Source organism: Gracilinanus agilis, chromosome 6, assembly GCF_016433145.1.
Source record: "Gracilinanus agilis isolate LMUSP501 chromosome 6, AgileGrace, whole genome shotgun sequence".
In the NCBI taxonomy this organism is placed as follows: Eukaryota; Metazoa; Chordata; class Mammalia; order Didelphimorphia; family Didelphidae; genus Gracilinanus; species Gracilinanus agilis.
This window is the reverse complement of record NC_058135.1, coordinates 66,727,325-66,740,640: the sequence shown is the minus strand read 5'-3', so window position 1 is coordinate 66,740,640 and position 13,316 is coordinate 66,727,325. Positions and strand designations below refer to the sequence as shown.

The 13,316-nt window shown below is 34.6% G+C and overlaps 1 pseudogene; it reads left to right on the top strand.

Moving 5' to 3' along the window:
• The first annotated feature begins 792 nt into the window (after positions 1-792).
• Positions 793-4,073, top strand: LOC123252269 (annotated as a pseudogene).
• The last annotated feature ends 9,243 nt before the right edge of the window (positions 4,074-13,316 follow it).

The window sequence follows — 13,316 nt, the reverse complement described above, 5'->3', positions numbered from 1 at the left end:
TGAATCTTTAGATGCTCTTTGAAACAAGTTTTTACTTCATCAGGCATTTATTAAAACAACTACCAGGAGCAGAAAACATACTAGGAGGAGAGGCAATGATTTAAAAAAGTATAATTCTGTTTACATATATTTCACAAAGTTTTATAGAGGAAGATGGTATATATATATATATATATATATATATATATATATATATATATATATATAAAATAATTAAGAATGAAAACAATGCATAAGAAGTTCAATAAAGAGTACAAACCAAGGATTTTGTGAAATCCAAAGGAGAAGAGATCATAACTGATAAAGAAGATGCATGATTTTTATTTAAGAATTCATAGACAAGATAGCATTAGGGCTGAGTGTTAGGGGATGTCAAAATGTTAGGATGTCAATAGATAGGCACTTATAGAGAAATCATCCCAGACAAAGCATTATGATTAAAGGCATAGAGATGGGACATCACAATAGACATACAGGGAATTCCAGGAAAGTATTTGAGTTAGGCTAAAACATTGGAAAAATTAATAGGAGAAGCATAGTCAAAGAATAAAAAAGTTGGAATTCAATCAATTCCAAAGTTTAAATCCTTCTTCAGGTACTTCTTGGGTGACATGATCCTTAGAAGGTCACTTAGCCTCTACAAAGCTGCATATTCTTATCTATAAAGTTGATTAATAGCATCTAACTCAAAGGAATGTTATAAGGATCAAATGAGGTAATTCATGTGAAGCATTTTGCAAAACATATAACAATACAATAATCCTTCAAGGATGTTACAGTCTAATGGAAAAAATGAATGCAGATAAATTTCGACAAAGTAAGTTATATGCAGTACGAATAGGATCTAATTAAAAGAAGTAAGACTGGAATTAAGAGAGGTTGTGGGAAATGCTTCCTGTAGAAGGTAGGGTTTTAGGTAGGGCTTATAGCCAGAGACAGAGAAAAAGACAGACAGTCAGACAGACAGATAGAAAGACAGACAGAAAGACAATCAGTCAGACTGAGATAGACAGACAGACAGAGAGACAGATAGACAGACAGAAAGACAGATAGACAGACAGAAAGATAGATAGATAGATAGATAGATAGATAGATAGATAGATAGATAGATAGATATAAACATAGANATAGATAGATAGATAGATAGATAGATAGATAGATAGATAGATAGATATAAACATAGATAATGGCATAAATGTGTTAGAATGTGTATGTGTATACAGGCATACTATCTCTCTATCAATATTTATTCATATATCTATATTTAAACAGTTCTAACAACTTAATAGTTCTATATCACTGGAAAAATTTTCTACAGCAGGCTTTGGCTTCTAGGCTGAAGACATCATAGAATTATATAACTCTATACAAAGGCAGTCTTACCTAGCAATAATATAAGGCAAGTTTAAAAATGATATATGTATAAAGAAAATTTAGAATTACAAATCTAAGTATTTGCTACTTTTTCAACTAAGGATTAATTTTTCAATGACTATGTTTGTACTTGTCTTTTCCAGTTCGCCTTCAATCCTATCTTGGAGAGAAATCTCAACTGGAGCTCTTGTATAGCTTCAGGATGTTTAGGAGAGAATGCCAGGAAAATCCAGTTGGGTAGCTTTTGTCAACTATCTTTCCTCTGCTATTACAACCTTAATCAATCTGTTTTTCCTGTCTAAAATTTTAGCATTAAATAAAGACAGATTCTCTGGAATCCAGAATTAGCTAAATTGACTCTAATTTTTTTTGCCTTGTGTTTCACACAAAATTGGAGAAAAAGTATAGAAAGTGTAATAGGTACTTAATAGTACTGAAAGTATAAAAGAAGCATGTATTTCTCTTAAATCCTAAAACATGTTTATGTACTGCTTGTGTATCATTAAAAGAATAAAATCATTCCCACACCATTTCTATTTCTCCAACTATTACATTTATATTTGCTTCTTTAACTGTGGAAAGAGCTCTGGATTTGGAAACTAGAGGCAAAGGTTTGAATATTGGCTCTGATCTTGGCTATATATTTAAGCATTTAATTAAACACATAAATCAGCTTACCTCCCAGAGTTATTAAAAAGATCATGCCTTAAAAACTTTAAGTCAGTGTTCACTATTTTTATTCACTCAACAACCTTTATTCGGTTCTCATGTGGTACTACTATGTTAGGTGCTAGGAATACAAAGGAAAAGAAAAATGAACAAGACTTGCCTTTAAAAAGCTTACATTCATTGTGCATGTGTGGATCATGTACACAAATAAATAATGATAAACGGTGTATAAAACAATGCACTGGAAGAAAGGAACTAGGAACAAGTAGAATCTGGATATATCAGTATGACAGAAACTAAAGTTTGGTAAAAGAAGTATTGAGACTTAGAAGGGTTTTAAATGCTAGAGTCAAATCTGTATGTTATCACTGAGGCAATAAGGAAGAAATCATTGGAATATATTAAATATGTATAAATCTGTTGCAATGATTGTTGTTGGTATTGTTGTTATTGTCAAGTTATAATAATAATGATTTAGGATCATTAATTGCATCAACAAAAGCCCTAGGGGTAGGTAAATCTGATTCTTATACCAGAAATTATTTGAGTTTGTTGGTCTTATTATTTTTGTTTAAATTTATTTCATTTAAATTAGTTTCCTAATTTATGGCATCCCAATTAGTTCATAAACTACAGTCTAGGTCAAGGGGTCCTGCCAGCAAAGATGAGTATGCCCGTCAATTGGGGAATGGCTGAACAAATTGTTGTATATGCTGGTGATGGAATACTATTGTGCTCAAAGGAATAATAAACTGGAGGAATTCCATGTGAACTGGAAAGACCTCCAGGAATTGATGAAGAGTGAAAGGAGTAGAACCAGGAGAACATTATACACAGAGACTGATACACTATGGTAAAATCGAATGTAATGGACTTCTGTACCAGCAGCAATGCAATGATCCAGGACAATTCTGAGGGACTTATGAGAAAGAACACTATCCACATTCAGAGAAAGAACGACAGGACTGCGAACACAGAAAAAAAAAATAACTGCTTGAACACATGAGTTGATGCAGACACAATCTGGATATAGTCTCCAAATAACCACCCTAGAACAATTATCAATAATATGGAAATAGGTCTTGATCGATGACACATGAAGAAACCAGTGGAGATGCACATTGGCTACTGGGGCTTGGGAGTGTGGGAGGAGAGAGAGCAAGAACATGAATCATGTAACCATGGAAAAATTTTTTTCTAAAAAATAAAAATATAAAAATAAATAAATTAGTTTCCTGTTAAACTCCCTTTATTTCTGTCTTTTTTCCTCAATTTTATGATCAATGCTTCAGAGTTAGGATGGCCCATGAAATCGATCAGTCAAAAGGAATTAATTATCTACTACATGCTTCCCATTCTGTTATGGCATACGATGACCAAATTGAAACAGTCTCTATCCTCAAGAAAGTTATATTTGATTAAGAGAGACTCTAAAATCCCTTCTCCAATTGCCAGAGACAGAATTAGGTGAATATTCCTTGGGTGCTCATATTATATTATTATGAAGCAGCTCATCACTGGAAAACTTGAAGAGTCAGACAGAGATCTGGTGCTCATTAGTCTAATTTACTGTGGTCAAAAGTTAAAAGATCATCAGACTTTGATTTCTTTGGTTTTCAGTGTGGGAACATGGTCCAGCTTCTGCAAAAGCTATGGCGTAATCCTAATGATGAAGTGACTGCCATGAAAGAGTTCTGGGTTTTACACACTGCCTAGCATAGCATCCCCACCTACAGAGATGCAGTCTTTTAGATTCTGGGGCATAAATAATCACTGGCTCAGATCACTGTGGCCACCTCAGACTCCAGCAAAGAGCCCATAGTCCTGAGGATACTTTAGGCATTTTAGGATAAGTATTGCTTTCAACTTTATTGATTCCAATATACTGGATAACTGGTCCCTGCTCATCTGCTGGAGTCAATGCCATCATTTTGGTTTTGTACTTGGTAGCAGGCAGCATTATATTTCCAGTTCTCAACCTGTCTTCTATTTCTTGCAAGGATTTCTCAGATGGCTTCTTATTTGAATGATTCTCTAATGATGGAGATACTTTTTTTTTTCAAACATCAGGTCAATGTCCTTCAGTAGCACATTTAGCTCATAGCCAGTCCCAGTGAGATAGAATTCAGCGGTTGTTCCTCAGTATGTAACATAGGATAAACTGAATACTTGGCCCTGCCTGGTAGCCTAGACATCAGCTCTTAACAACCCATACCCCTAATACCTAGGGCCACTCTTCATGAAACTTTTCCATCAGTGATCAGTCAGGTACTTCCATTACTAATGATCTCTTTAGCCAAGCTCTTCAGCAAGCTCTGCAGAGCTCCAGTCAGCCAATCATCTAGAGGCAGTGACAGCCTGTTAGATCAATGTGTATCAATGATGATAAGCTAAGTTCCTATACCCGCCAGGGAACTGGAGTGGAAATCCAAACAGCCTTGGAGCTCATCTTTGCTGGCAGGACCCCTTGACTTAGATTGTATTTTATGAACTAATTGGGATGCCATAAAGATAACTGTAAAGATCCTGAGACCAATATATTTCTCCAATACCCTTTATGTGGAAATTGAAAAAAATTGGTTTACAGGAACTGATAAAAGTAAATACATGGTATTTCATAAAAGAAATTATGTCATCAAAGAAATATATGTTTGAAAATGACATATTTTATTTTTGCTGATAAGGAATAACCAATGGAAAACCCAATTTTCAAAAGAAGATGGGAAATCCCCTCAGTATATCAGGTAGACAAGTAGTAGAAAATTTATGATATGACCTGGGTCTTAAACACATACCACTGCCAGGTATGAATAGTTTGAAATATGTATTGTCAAAGGGAAAATCTATTTTGTTAAGATAATAAAGTCATCAGAGTACAGGAAACAGGAAAAACTTCTTTTCCAGGAAGTAAAGCTGTTAAAAATAAAATTATTCTACTTGCAAATTATATGTGACTGGTCTATTCTAAAATACTATAAAAGAAATATCTCTCTTTTATTTCTCTCTGTCTCTTTCTCTCTCTAAATATATAATGCATTAGATATTTATATTCATATTCTTCCTCTGATAATTTTAATGAAAACAAATGAATACCAATAACAAAACAATAATATTAAAGTAGTACAAAAAAACCTTAAGCAAAGAATTAGAAATCCTCTATTATGTTTGAAAGATGCTATTAGATGTGTATTTATGAGGATGTGTGTGTGTAATTTTGATAATTTCTTCTCTATGGATCCTATTACTCTTAGTTGTAAATAAGATCAACTTCAACACCTTTTTTCCCAACCTGACATGTTACGGTTAAAAGATCAGCACATTGTCCATTCTGGCACTCTTCTTGCTACTGACTTCCTTGCCCCATTGCCTATCACTAAGTGAAATCAAGTGCATTTTAAAAGGAATAAAAAAAAAGTCACAAATGGGCAGTCTGAATTTCTGTGCAGTAGAGGATAGTAGAGTTAGTTTTTCCTGCTCTATGACTGAAGGTATGATCTCTGCAAACTGCTCTTTCCTCGCCTGTCAAATGAAAAGTCTAACACCTGTTCTACTGTTTTTGTTAGAAAGTTTCTGGGAGAAAATCACTTTCTAAACCCTGAATGATCTTCACAGATGGTTCCTCCTCCTCTTTAGAGAGAGATACAGTGATGGTGGCCTTTTTTACAAGGGCTGATTTTTCTGAGAATCAAACTAAAGACCTTAAAAAAACAGTTGAAAGAGTCATTTTTTTCTCTCCACCTTAACTTCTTAATTCCTAGGTACTTGGAGGTTAACAGAATAAAGAATGGATCAGGATCAAGTATCTAGAACTAGAAAGGCCCCCATATGCTCATCTAGTCCCCTTGATTCCTACATTCTACAGATGAAAATGCAGACAAAATTAAATAAATAAATAAACAAACAAACAAATAAATAAATAAATAAATAAATGAATGAATAAATAAACGAATGAGTGAATAAATAAATAAATAAACAAATAAAGAACAGGTGTGAATGATAATTTTGGATAGGGAACTTTTGGGACAGGATGGATTATGAATTCAAAAACCCAGAGAACTAACTGAATTCAAGTATTTTCAGTGGTTATATTTAATTAATTTTCTCTTATGAATTTGACTAATGTTTATCAGTTAATCAGGGCTTAATTAAACACTTATTGAACTGATAAAATTACATGTCTAAACATGCCAAGCTGAAGGCCTGATCACTGGATATACGTGATTTCCTTTGAATACAGATAATCCCAGAGGCCTAGCCTGAAATGGTCTCTTCATATTTACATATCCTCATATATAGAAGTCATTCTTTATATCAAATTTTCTTTTTTGCTGCAAGCACTATATTTTTAAAGATATATTACATTTTTAGTCTTAGATTAAAAAGCATTCTTAGCAATCATATAGCCCAGTCTGAACCTTAACAGAAATTGACTATTGTCATATTGAAGCTCTGGGAGCTGAGAATCCCACTTTGATTGACAGGTGAAGACCTTTGGACCTCAGAATGTTCCCAGAGGCCATGAGGACAGGGGAGAAAGCGATTGGCCAGTGTGGGTATAAATACCCTGGCAGCCCCTGACAAGGGTTTTTTTTTCCCCTTTCCCTTCTTCTTTGGACCTTGGATCTGTGGACCCTGGTCTATTGGGAATTGAGGTTTTGCTTGGCCGTTTTGCAAGAACTCCTGTTTTGAACCCACTGACATTGATCGACCTGTATCCAGACCGTGAATCCTCTGATTCTTCTGTCCCCTAGACATTTAGGCATCCAAACCATACTTAGATATCTGGGTATCCTGGGGCCCGGGAGGGATCGGGGAAGTGGGCAGGAGAAGAAGAAGAGGGTGGAAAGGGTGGTTCCTAAAGGCTGTAGAAAGGCATAACATCTGGCAAGAAGAAGGAGGAGAGACATCATCCAACAGCTTGCTTGCTCTCTTTTGGCTGTGGCCAGACTAAGCCAGAGGAGCTGAAGAACAAACCAAAATCATTAACCAGCCTACAGTCCTTGTTAGTGTTAGGGTTTCCTATTCCTTTTCCCATTCCCTAAACATTCCTTCCTTGCCAAATATATATATATATATATATATGCACACACACACACACACACACACACACACACACACACACATCAAGCACCTTCCTGGAGTGGTTGTATCATCACTGCTCTGGGGAGGGAGCAAACGCAGTCAGACAAACGTGTCCAAGGCTAACAGAGCCCAATACCCACTACTGATCAACCCCAGGTGGGACCTGAAAGGGATACCCATCCACTGACCTGAGGGATCCTGCCTGGGCACTGTTATAAAGGAGAGAGTTGTTACAACATCTAGCTAGGTGGCAAGACTCAGGTGATCTTGCACTAACCACATATCTAAACAACCACTACTGTCACCAAATTAATAGTGGTAGTATCCAGTTTACCCTCTTATTTTATAACACTATACTATGAAACTATGAAAAGAGTTGATCTACTCTCTTTTTCAAGAATTGATGACTGGACATCCACTAACTTTTCAGATAACCCATTTCACATTTGGACAACTCTTATTTTGAAATTATCTTCATATTGAACTGAAATATGCCTCCTTAAAATTTTAACCTTTTGTTACTAGTTCTGTCTTCTAGAGCAACTAAGCAAAATAAGGTTATTTCCTTTGCTCTGTGACAGCCCTTTAAATATTGGAAGATAACTATCATGTGCCTCAGCATCTCCAATTTTTATATTCAATATATTTAATCAGTATTCATATGGGATGCTATCTAGCTCCTTTACCACTGTGATTCATAATATCATAGAAATTAAACATTTAATGAACTTAGAAATCATCTTATATAACCCCTTCTTTTTCTAGATGAGGAAATCAAACTCAAAAGATATGAGCATACCTTACATTATCCTGATAATATATAGCAGAGCCAGGCTTCATAGTCAAGTAAAATGAAGTCAGTAATGATTTATTAAGCTCATAAAATGGGCCACATGCTATGCTAAGCACTTGAAACACAAAGTAAGGCAAAAACAGTCCTTGCCCTTCAGGAGTTTACAGATTAATGGGGGAGACAACCCACAAATTACTCTGTCCTAACAAGATATCTGCAACATAAAGTGTAGATAATCACAGATGAAAGGGACTAGTATTGAGGGAGAACCAAGACAGACTTCTTTCAGAAAGTGAGATTTTAACTAAGACTTAAAGGAATCCAAAGAAGTTGGAAGGAGAAAATGAAAAGAGAGAGAATTGTAGATGTGGAATTTTCCAGGCAACTACTGAAATATATGGAGTTCAGAGATCCGGTGTGGGTGTTTGGAGTATAATAAGGAAGCTAAATTCAATAAATGATAGAATATATGGAGGAGAGTAAGGTATAAAGAGACTGGAAAGAGAAGAAGGTGCTAGATTATTACAAAGGCATTTACATACCAAACAGCTGATTTTAAATTTGATACTGGATATTTGATAGGGAACAAAGAGAATTTATTGAAATCAGGAGAAATGTAGGTAGATCTGCCCTTTAAGAAGATCACTTTGATAACTTTTGAAGGATGGACTATAACACAAAGACTTAATTCAGGGAGAATGACCCTAGCTTATTTTTATAGTTCAAATATGAGCCTTTACCAAGATGGTGGGAGCCTCAGAGAAGAGAACAACATGGATATGAAATTAATCAATGTAAAACTGGCAGAGTTTGACAACAGATTGGATATGGATGTGGCGTAAAATATGAATGATGAATTTAAAAGACCCAGAGGTTGCAATCTTTTCTTAAATTTATTTTGAATATTTTTATATGGTTAGTTACATGATTCATGGTTTTTCCCACCCCTCTTCCCTCCCCCCTCCTGGAGCTGACAAGCAACAGATGCTGCAATCTTGAATGACTGGGAGGATCAGAGAATCATTTGGGGTTGGAAAGGATTTCTGAGGAAATTTTGTTCAATCTGTGCACTTTAGCTCTGAGGAAACTGAAGTCCAAAGAGGGTTCAGGTGATTTGACCAAGGTCAAATAATAAGCACTCTGGTCAGTATTTGTACTCTGATCTTCAGAGCTAGTAATCTTTTCATTTAACCACAATGATTCCAAATTCTGGTATCTTTCCACTTTTACCACATTTCCATGGGCTATTAAAAAAAAAAAGGAGAAAAATATAGTCTTCTTCCTCTGAAAGGTGGCAATGCCTCTACTCTTCCCTTTGGGGTATCTTTTAACTCCAATGAGGAAGACATAGAATTATTATGTAGCTATAGCCAGGAAATAGTTCAGAGAACCAGGAGGCTAATAACTAAAGGTAATAATGGATTAAATGGGTCCCTTCCCCATCCCTACCCTTCTGCAATACCATTAACAGGCCCTGTTAATTAGAAGCTATTTCTTTGACTAGAAGGCCCAGCGGTAGAACCATAAATAGTCAGAGTCCTTACTCTGATGTGGTCGACTCTGGCCTGCGCTCTTATTTGCCTCAGATCAACAGCATTATTCCTAAAATGGACCATTAGGAATGGAACACAATCTAGATGTAGTCTGACCAAAAATAGGTACCATAGATTTCTCCTCTTCTTTTTTTTTGAAATAGAGTATCTCACTAGATGAAGCTCACATATATCATTTTGGGTGTCAATTGAATAAGTACTCATAAGCATGTACACATTTTACTCAATAAATGTGCTGAGGACAGAGAATAGTTCCATTTGTGTCTTTGAATCCGGAGTATCTAGCGCATAATAGTCATTTAATAAATGCTGACTGATAATTTCACAGGAAATGTACTCTAGTCATACACCTTCCCCAAGAAGGATGATTTTTTTAACCAAGCTTCTTCTCGAGACAGAAACAAAAACTGAAACCTATCTACTCCCTCCACCACACAAAAAGGTTAATTCATTTTTGTGAGACAGCCACTATATATCAAGTTTAAATGTATTTTTTTTTTATTTCTACCAATGAAGAAAACATTGTGGCAGTTCCTCCCCAGAACTTATCACAACATTCCAGGGAGAGTTTCATTATCAGTGACCAGCTTATTTAATGAAACTGACTTACTCATTGTTCTCAGTCAGATAGCTTCTAAAATACTAATCAGAATCACAATTATATACTCTGTAATTAGCTTCATGGTAGAAATAAAATTTGCCTGACCTTAACAAATAAGCAAGACTTATTTTCATTTTCTTCTCAAGTCTTTTGGGGTTTTTTTCCCCCTTCCCAAGCTACCTCGTAAAAGACAGTAACGTCAAAATAACTAAAGTAGAATATTAAATGTGTTTAAGGGACTGACTCAAGACAGAACTATGTGAATATTAATTTGTAATCAAGAGAAAAGAGGATTTACTGAAGCCAAATTCTTATTATGTAGTAACCAGAATTCATAGTGACTAAAAACCTCACAGCATGTTGCTCTTGAGAGTTCTCTGACCTTATCATGACTGGTCATCCAGTGTCAATTTTACTTTCACATTTCTACTTTCATGAATTCCTAAGTGTTCCAATGTCCTTGAGAAATAAACATGGTGAAAGCACCCTTTTCTTAATTTAAGTTATTAAAATGGCTCTAAACTTTGTTGGAAAGATAGGTTTCATTTCTGTCATTAAGCAGAACTGATCAAAGGTCAATCAACTAATGAACATTTATTAAGCAACTACTATGTACTACAAACTATGATAATCTTTGAGTTTAAAAATATATAATGAGCAAGCAATTAACAGGCAATAAGTATTATGTATCTAGTTTTGTGTTCATTGCTATGAATGATACAGAAGGAAAAATGGTCTCCAGTAAGCAAGAACCTCTGTTTTACATCTTATACTACCAAGGATTTTTTTTCAGGTTTTTTCTTTTTTTTTAATTTTATATCTTAGAAAAAAATTTTCCATGGTTACATGATTCATGTTCTTACTCGCCCCTCCACCTCCACCCCCCAAGGATTTTTAAGGGACATTAGAGAACAACTTACTTAAAACTTTTATTTTTACAAAGGAGTTTATTGAGGTCTAAAGGAATAAAACTGCTTGTTGACTGCCTGAAATCATGGGGCAAGTAGGCCCCAAAATTCAGGTTTTCTTTTCTTTTAAAAAAAATAATTAATTAATTAAGAATATTTTTCCATGGTACATGATCCATGTCCTTTCCCTCTCCTCCCTCCTCCATCATAGAGCTAATGAGCATAGAATTCAGGCTTTCTAAAAGCCATCTTCAATGCTTTAATTAATTCAACAAAATATTATTACTTGATTGCATGATCCAAGCTAACGTCTTACTTAAAAACAGATAAAATATATAATAACTTTCCTACATGGACTTCCAATAAAGATTCTTTTGGATTGGAATCCATAAGATTCTCAAAATACTCTGGAGAAGAATTCAAAAGATGTTAGAGGTTCAGCTATTAAACACCAACAAGTACCTAGAGGCTAATGGACTGGTAAAGCATGCAAGCAAGATCACATTAGTCAAACAAAAGTTGGAAGGTTGAAGGCGTACAGTTCAAATCAGAAGACCTAAAAAAGTGTTCATAAAGTCTGAACTGTGCCTGAAAATCTGTTTTCCAGGCACTCCTGTCCCCATTTAAAAGAATTATTCAAAGATTAAATTAATCTTTAATTCAATATTACATTTCAAAGATCAGAATCAAATTTGGCCTTGACCTGTGTTCTCTGAACCCTTAACAAAATATCTAAATTTTACTATGCTGTGATTAATTGTCCTTTTTAAAAATGCTGCCCTTGACTGAAATCTCATACAACCACCTGGGTGAACTTTAAATGTAAATGTATATTTCTCCTTGGGTGAAAAAAATTAAAAATTAAAATTAAAAAAAAAAAATATATATATATATACCAGAATTTGCTCTCAAGCCTTTGGAATAAAAAGATGATAGCATGGTAGCACAATATAATGCTTCACCAGTTATTGACACTTAAGATGTTTCTACATTAATAGGGACAACAATAGCAAAATATAGAAAATAATATAGATCTTGGGATAACCCATGACAGTGCGTACATCTGAAAGAGACAGTGCCAGGTCTCCTAAGGAGATAGGAGAAGAAACAACAAAATTCAGATAGTTGAATATATCTGTGGAAGTCAACCAACGTCAAAAATGATGGACCTCTTTATTAGGAAAAAATCTGAGCAGAGAAATAGTTCAGTTTGGCATATAGACCTTTCATAGTATGACACTATCCCATATCTCCAGCTTTGCCTCATTATTTTTGCTTCCACATTTTCTAGCCAAAATGGACAACTCTAAGGTTAATCCAGTCAATTTCTGAACTCCCATGTCTTTAGTGCACTCCATTTCCTAAGCCTGGAATATCCTCTCTCTAACTTCTCTCCCACATCGAATTATTACCTTACTGTTAGAGCTATTCAAATGCCCCTCCTCTGAAAAGCCCTCCATGATTTCCTCTCAAATCTCACTTTTATTTTATAAATTTGTCCTGACATGCCATGTCATATTTGTACTATGACTATATGTATTTTGGCACATTATGAATCTATTTGAGGGTACAAGCCATACTTAGAACTTTGACTCTCAATTCCTAGGATATTTGACTTTATAAATTTTATTATGTAGTGGGTTTTTTTTTTTTACTATATACGGAATAGAGTAAATTTAAACACCATTTATAATGTACCTGCCATAGTGCTTAATCAATATTCTGTACTATTTTGATATAGTAACTACTGATTGATCTGTTTGACAAATAAAAGAAAGGAAGATTATTTTGTGAGAAGAAATCATTTTTGAAAATTCATATATTTGCATATATGAATATTCCATATAATATTGTTCTAAAAGTATATATTAACATCTTGAAAATGGACATTTTACCCTGTTTTCATCATATCCCATCCTACTATTTCTTAATAACTAAATTTAGTATTCTTCTAACCTTAATATGGTAAGTTTCATGTCTATTTTGAGCTAGTTTTATTCAATTTCTGCCACCCCATTATATATTTTATTTATTGGAGACATAAATATTGAGCTTTGGTCATAATTATACTAAGCCTATTGGGAATATAAATTAAGTAGAAGGCATGACTAGTATAAGGGAGCTAATGATTTTTTGCTTGGAAGAAAAGCTTACAAATATCAGTGAGATGGGTATAGGTTCCTCAAATGGTCCAAAATAAAAGAAGATAAGACTCTTACATTAACCAATAAATCAGCAGTGTGGAAATGAGCTTCTCCCATACTTCATACTCTTTAGTGTCTCTCTCTCTCTCTCTAGTGTCTCTCTCTCTCTCTCTCTCTCTCTCTATATATATA